At 33.0% G+C, this 7,982-nt stretch overlaps 1 long non-coding RNA gene across 1 annotated transcript; it reads left to right on the top strand.

Moving 5' to 3' along the window:
* The first annotated feature begins 2,376 nt into the window (after positions 1-2,376).
* LOC111616663 lies at positions 2,377-7,697 on the top strand. Its single transcript, XR_002755290.1, has 3 exons — positions 2,377-3,031; positions 5,715-5,795; positions 7,307-7,697. It is a non-coding gene; the product is annotated as an uncharacterized LOC111616663 (long non-coding RNA).
* The last annotated feature ends 285 nt before the right edge of the window (positions 7,698-7,982 follow it).

The following is a 7,982-nucleotide window of genomic DNA, read 5'->3' as shown; positions in this document are numbered from 1 at the left end:
GCAAAAAACTGAATTTATTGTTAATTTAATTAATTAATTAATTAACTTAAATAATAGCTAGGGACACCCCTAGTGGCCATTCTAGGCATACCATTACAGATTTACAGATACGCGATCAATGGCTTATGTTGTTAGATAATAAAAATACATATATACACAGTCTTGCATTTTTATTAGTCATGTTTTTTCCATTTGTGGGGGTTAAAGAATCTGTCTAATGTCGATTGCTTTTCTCTCTTCTTCAGAATTTTTCAGAAGTAATTAATAGCATTGTACTTGTAGAGATCCCTAAGCCTATTAACCTCAACCTGGTTTGGATGCCATTCTAAGACCGTTGTTCTGACATTTTCCCACTTCTTCAAAACATCTTTAATAGCAGATATCTGCGTTAATCCTCTTTTAGAAGAAAACATATCTCACTGAGTTTATTGGTGTTCTTCATTCAAGAGTTCCTGGCATTCTTCTGTCATCAGATCAGTTTCAGGTTCCATTATGAGCTCTTCAATGTTCTTTATTTTTCAGATGTGATTTTTGTTACTCCTTCAGCTGCTTGAGTCTTTTTGATTATATAGTGTTTATCTTAGATAAGATTGAACTGTGGCCTACTGTAGATCTGTTTAAGTCATACTGCCTAGCAACATCAGACATCTGCCCACTCTCTGTCTTTGGTATTATACTCTCACCTTTCGAAAATAAAAACCCACGCAAAACGTAATGATTGCCCGCCCGACAGTCTTGCGAATACCATAAAAGAATTGTTTGTCAGAAAAATAAAAGGCTGGAATTACAAGGGAGAGTTTCAAAGTTTGGAGGAATACTATCCGATCAGTATATACCGGGTTGAGCGTTGAATGCAAGATCTCCCACGCTCTGAAAAGTTTCAAATTGTTGCCCGAAGACAAGGGAAGCCCAATTGGTATTCATTATTTTACGTCGCTTCTTCTTGTGTTTGTTCTGTGAGGTTTTCGTTGTCCGAGGATAAAAATCTTTTGCGAAAGTGTTCATTAACCAATCACCCACTGTATTTATTTTCATGTTTATGCACTCTGAGGAGAATCGAGAAAATTACAAAAATGATACAGATGCTGACATGACAGGGCAGTCCCAATAAACATTTTGCCTGTTTATAAATGTATAATATTATACTAGAAAGATGAAACTAAGTGGCATTTGTACTTCAATTTATTGACACACGTGGAAATATATTTTAGACATTAAAATTCTCGGAAACAGATTTCCTGAGTAAATAATACAAAACTTTACCTTGGATTGCAGCCTATCTCTCAGGAATTTCCGACCACATTAAACAAAATATATATATTTTTTTAATATATTTTGTTTTAATTGTATAATTTTAAATTTGCATCATGCTTTATACATCTGTGAAGAAAATTATTTTAAAATGTTTTTGTAATTTGGCAAGTTGTCAACTCAAATCCAGAGTGTTTAAATTCATGTTAAGTCTTTGACAGAGTTGCTATGTTTAACACTTTGAGTCTGGCTGGCTTAAGTTGGTTAGAGGTTGGTTGAAAAAGTAAATATGAAGTGTAGATAGCATTGCAAAAATAATGATAAATATGAGATAACCATTTGATTTTTTGGAAAAAGAACCTAGTGCGATTAGTATCGTTGCTTCAGTATTAAAACCACTTAAAAGTAGAGATGCCACTCTTCTCTCTATGGAAGGAATATCCACTCTTATTCTAGAAGAGTTATCTTCTAAAAATACTTAATTTCTGCTTCTTTTTAGATAATTCATGAAAAAAGAATTGGGCAGTTGAGAACTACAAGATCGTTTGACTTGAGGAAATACTTGAATGACCCTAATTCAATTTCAGAAAAGTTTGTTCTATTTCTAACTTTTCTTCCATCAAAAAAGTTCAATGCATTCAGCTACAGAGAAATTTTATCTTTTTGTCTGTTCCATTTCCCACTCCTGGTCTTTGTTTGGAATTTTCGGCAGGAATCGACATTTCCGACACGTCAAAAGAAACATCTCTTCAAGAGAGTAAATGCTACCATAAATATAATGTGTAAGTTAAAAAGAGCAGTCACACTTTGTTGATCAAAATTATGTTGTACAATCTTCTGTTTAAAAAAAATAGTTACATGAAAACGTATACTTATAATTTTTTAACTAAACAATAACAGACTAGTGGCCAGATTTTCATAGACTTTTTTTTGTTCTGTGTTAAATAACTGCAATATCCAGTCAGACAATAAATAATTACAAAAAATTATTATATAATCTTTATTTTTATCAAGATATTTGAATTTAAATAAAACTTTTTTCAGTTATAACAAAATAAATCTATATATTTGAACACGACTGTTTTTTTTTTTTTTAACTCTATTCCATGGGAACTAAAAGGGCCTTTTTTGGATCCATTGTGGAGGTTTGCCGGGTCCCAATGAGGCAGACAAGTGGCAACGAAAGACACCCGACATTTACCAAATATAAATTTCCAGGTTCGGAGCAGTTGACACCTCAGTCGTCTCGGCTATTCGGCCACGAAAGATTTGAAAAATATTTCTTAGCCTATGCGAACAGTTTAACCAACATAAAGTAGTTATTATCATACTGTCAAATTTCAAGTATTTCTGAAATTTTGTTCAAGGTCGAACCTACATTATTCATGTTATTTTTTCAATTTAGCCTATTTTGTTGAACTGTTATCAGAAGGGAGAATTCAAAGGACGGCAATCAATTACGGTATTAGTTTTGCAGGCAAATTAAATAAAAGGTTATTATTTCATTCATCTGTTTTCCAAAGAAAATCCTTCCGCACTGTTTAATATCAAAAACTCATAAAAGTTCGTACAGCAGAATGCCATTAGTTTAGTTATTATATGAATGTTTTTAAGATTTGAATTTTAAATATGTGTTTAAAGTTAATAGAACATATAAAAATTGCTGTTTTTATACTTTTTAAAATTTAGGAAGAAGTTGTTTTGCAATGAGATAGTAGTTGGACTCAAATTTTATTTTAATAAAACTGGAAATGAAGAAATAAAAAATATCTCGGAAATGGTAAGAAATTTCGATATTATTTTTAGAATTTATTATTATTTATACAAACGAGTATTTGTGAAGACAAATAATTGTCTGGTGATGATGGCAATGTCACTATTTAATCAGAAGTTTAACATAGAACCTATGGTTTAGTGTTTTCCAAATGGTGTTTGTAGTCGTATGTTCTGCTAGAGATTCAATCAAAATCTCTACAGTCTTATGTTGAAAATCCCAACAAGTCAGAAGCTAGATATTCTTGTTGTTTCTACGTATTCTTGATCCGGTGAAAGTTTCAAAAAGAAATTTTTATGATTAAACTTTTTTTGATCTCGGGGAACTTATATATTGGTTATTTTATGTGGATCTGGCTCAGATACGTTAATCCCATCTGCCCATACGAACACGACCTAGTCAAACCCTTAGCAGACACACCCGCTTAACATCTTTGCATTTATATTTATGGCCCACCTAATATGTTTTCACTTCTAGTCAAGTTCTAATATGCAGCTGTAAGTGATTTCCTAGTCTTACTAATGAATTCCAGTTGGGTAACAACAGTCTTTTTAAATTCTCTTCCAAAGCAAGAAATTTTTGTCCAGATTTAAATGCTTCGTCTGTACAAAGTGATAAATTAGTCCCAATTCCTCTAAGCATTTTGTCTATTACTATTATATCTATACAGAACTTTGTTACTTATAATCCATCTTACTATACTTATAATCATTAAGTTTCTTGATATATTTGACACGTAGTCTTATTTGTAGTGACTTCCAAATTTTATTTATATTCTAGTCTTTCTAAGAATTCAAACTTGTCAATGGCATAAAGTCCAATTTCTTAAACAGCTTAATCTAGCTTTTATGCATCCTAATTTTTAAAAAAATATTTCCTCTTTACATTTATTAGAATTTTTAAACTAGCGAACATAAAAAAAGATTCTCTTAGCAAGTCAATTAAACTTCAATAATGTATCTTGAATATCTCTAGTGCAGGGGTCTCAAACTCAAATGCAACAACAAAAGTCCAGTCGAATATTCGCAGGTGTATATCAGACGCGGGCCACATTCTATATTATCCAACAAACCAAAACATATTGTAATTTTAAAAAAGACTCTAACAAAAGCCCTTTTGTTGCTGGCTCTTTAGGAGTTATGTAAACAGTTAGACGTTTGAATTTTTTCTGTCTTAATCTCCGTAAAGTGTTAGAAACGTTGATTTTTAAACGAGATGCCAGTTTGTCACCCCTGCTCTAGAGCGTATGCTGAAATTTCTGATTTTTTTTTGTTTGTTTTAATGAGAAAATCTTTATTTGTAACTATTTCAATTAATTTTAGCTTTCTTGTCTTACAGTATGTCTAATGAAAAGGTTTGTTTGTTGTTACAAAAACTTTTTATTAAATAAATATAAAATATTTTGGTTTCTTTTTTGGAACCGAAACTTATTTAATACTAAAACTTTGTAATTAAACTTTTTACTGTTGTTTCGGTACTAAATTCCATAATAGAACAGTAAGGGATGGTAAATTTATCTGGTGTTTGATATTTTTTGTGTTCTTTATCTTGCTGATATTTTAATAACTTTTTTTGTATGGAATTCTGCTAAAACAATTGCTAATTACAACATAAATCCTCCAGGATATAACATAACTAAGGTCAGAACATCTAGGCACTAAAAATCACATAAATCATTCTAAAAATTATAATTTTTAGTGCCTAAACGTTCTAGCTCTAATTATAACAAATGAACTATAAATTAATAACAAGAAGAATTATAAAAACAAGAGTTTGTTGTTTGAGATAGAACTGTAGCAGAGTTGTACACACACACCTCAAATTATTTGCTAAAAATAAACTAAAAAAGAATAATTATACAATTATTTGGTGACACCTGTTTGATAACCAAACACCTATAGTATTTGGTTGTTGGTAAGACAATCTTACCAACGATCAATCTTTAACCCGGACGTGCACTTTTGGCTCACCCTCTTTGTCCCTTGTTTTATTAATTTAGTTTAAAGAGGAGCGGATAGTAAGCTTTTATCCCAAATGAAACAGGCATCCATCATCGAGTGTGGCTTCCCCTAAAGAAAGGACTTACAAATAGGCTCAAAAACATAGGGAAAATGGGAGAAGCCAGTGAAGAGTAAATAATCAACGTATGCATTATTTGTCCTTATTATCTTTTGCCATCCAGGGTTAACCTAACCATTGGCCATCTTCAAATCTGCACATTCCACACAAGGCAAGACTAAAGTTAACAAAATTGATTTATAAATAAATTGATATATTAGATTATGGAAGGTAATTATCTTCTCTAAAAGAGTAAATACAGTATTCAATAATACCGAACAGATTCCTATTGTGTAAACGGCTTTGCACGGCTCCGCTTAAAGTGCAATTTTCTCGGAGCCAATTACTGTCGTAAATGGTGGGATTAATTAATGTATTTTAATTACCATTGCCCATCATATCATAAAAATAAGTTATTTTTCTTGTAGATTCGTAAACTTTAAATCGCATAAGTAAAGATATTTCGTTGTTAATTGATTAATTAATTAATTTTTTGGTAGCGACAGATTGCCAAATACACTCGCGATCTAAACAAGGTGCGGATTTGTGAATATCTTCGAATCTATTTTAAACATTTAGGCCTATGTAACAATTACCAATTGAAAATGTTTTTTTTTTTTTTTTTTTATAGTTGCTGCCGGTGAATAAACATTTCGGTGTCCTGTCGGAAAAGAAAATCGTTTACTTCATAGTTTCGAAGCATTCTCGCCAGGTAAGAATTGTTTCGATTGTAGTTTTTCCACAGTTTCCAGTATACGTGGGCCAGATACGGGCTGTTCGAAAAGTCTCTCTGAGGCGGCCGTTTCTTTTAGTTGGTTAATTGGTTTCTAGCAATACTCGCGTGACGGGTGACATGGTGTTTTACTGGCTAATTCTACTGCCGTTATAGGCGGATTAGGTAGTTTGCGTATACACAGTGTTTTTGTTCTGTATAATCTATAATTCCCGATGCGGAGAGACTTTTTGTACATCCCGTATATATATATATACACACACACATATATATATATGGTTAAACGGGTGTCAATTAATCAAGACGATACCGTGTATATAATATATATACAGTATAGGCCTATACAATAGCATCTCGATTAATGGAGACTCGTTTAACCAAGGAGGCAATTGTATGTAGACGATTACTTAGAACAAAGACGAGAGAACATAATACAGTACATTTCTGTGTATATATTGTTTACTTGGACCTTGTTTATTAATAGGACTTCTTATACTGGTGTAGTATCTGATTAGCAAAGAGACTTCTTAGTCAAAAGACAAAACAAATTATTTTCTGGTCTAAGATCTTTCTTTGCTAATCAGAAACTTCGTCTATATAGTAAGTCCTATTAATAAACTAGATTCAAGTAGACAATATATACACAGAAATGTAAAACAATAAGGACAAAGAGGCAAAAAGGGATTAATAATGCGGTACAGTTTGTTTCGCGAATCTGGGTTGTGCAATACATAGGAGGGAATTTCTGCGAACTTCTTGCCACAATACAGATTTTTATGAAAATTAGAGAAATTGTAATTGTAGTTGTGGTAAAACTTTGTTTTTTTAACAACATTCTCGTATTTTGTTCGTGGCTGAGTTCCGTTTCTAGGAGTAAATCGTCGGGGACTTAACGTTACGTTAATAAACGAAGGGCCAGCCGAAAAAAATAGCATAGACCCTGTGTTAGTAGCACACCTTGACTCTACCGTTTTAATTTTTCCTGGTTTACCAGATGAGTGCGGATTATTATTATTAATTTAATCCGTTGAAAAATCGGTTTATACTCGTATTAGATAATCCGGGAACGAGGGCCAAAAGCGCAATAAAAAAAATTAAGATGCGTAAACGCCACACAAAGGAAACCAACACCGCCGTATTTTTCTTTTCCTGTTCAGGTGTTAAAAAGCCAACAGTGGTGTAAATTTACTTGACGAAAGCAAAAGTATATATTATATAATACTGCATACGGACACTCCTTCACCAAGCCAGTGTCTAGAATATTTTTAAGGGGTTAGCCTACTTGGTATTTTTCTAGTAGCTACCACACCACCGTCACTTGGTTTCAAACATTCCGCCTTATTTCACTTTTCGATTATCCAAATCCACATTAATTGACACTTTACTATCTGTAACACGTACGTACAGTATAGTATATGTATATATCACACGTAATTGTTCTCCTCTTTAATTCTGACCACACGAGTATTGTTTTTTTTAAATAATTTCAGGTGTACCCGGAAAGAAGAAGGTTGCATGATGTGGGCAGTTGGAGAACGCTGGAATGCAGCCCTTCCAACATCCTTAAGAAACCGACCCTTAAAAGGGGAGAAGCCCGGAATGTGGAAAGAACCTTTATCCATAAATTACATTTTTGAATCTATTGTTAACGTCGGGGGAGAATTATTTTTAGTGCAGTGTTAAAAATGTTTTTAAAGAACTTTTTCATCGATTTCGACGTGTTTAGACAATCGGAAAGTGTGCCTTTTTAGAAATTGTAACGGTTTTTAATAGAAAAAATCCGGTGTTTTTCCTCTGTGGTTTCTTGTGTACTCTTCTGTCCACACGCGAAATATACTGTGAATAAAACTGGTTTATTTTGACTCTAGATCGTCTTATTTAAAACACGCCGCGTCGCACTGTTAGTAGTAATTTGCACGTTTTATTTCGGTTGTATTTAAAATTTTAAATAACGGCGCGGAATTCGAATTGCCGTTTTACCACTCGGAACGAAGCTCCGCCCGTTTCCGAAAACGTAAAACACGTGGCCGAAGTAAAAAGTGTCGGGGGAAGAATTTGCGCGCGGTGTGTGAACGGTACTACAGTAGTGTTTTCGGTGCGTTCGATTATTGTCCACTAGAACTTAACTGTAAAGGGAGCAAAACCCCTCCGAAATCTGTATCGTTC

This window comes from Centruroides sculpturatus, unplaced genomic scaffold (genome assembly GCF_000671375.1).
Source record: "Centruroides sculpturatus isolate CEXI.00-Female unplaced genomic scaffold, Cexi_2.0 scaffold3750, whole genome shotgun sequence".
Classification (NCBI taxonomy): Eukaryota; Metazoa; Arthropoda; class Arachnida; order Scorpiones; family Buthidae; genus Centruroides; species Centruroides sculpturatus.
The sequence above is the reverse complement of the archived record's forward strand: the minus strand, read 5'-3'. Positions and strand labels throughout refer to the sequence as shown.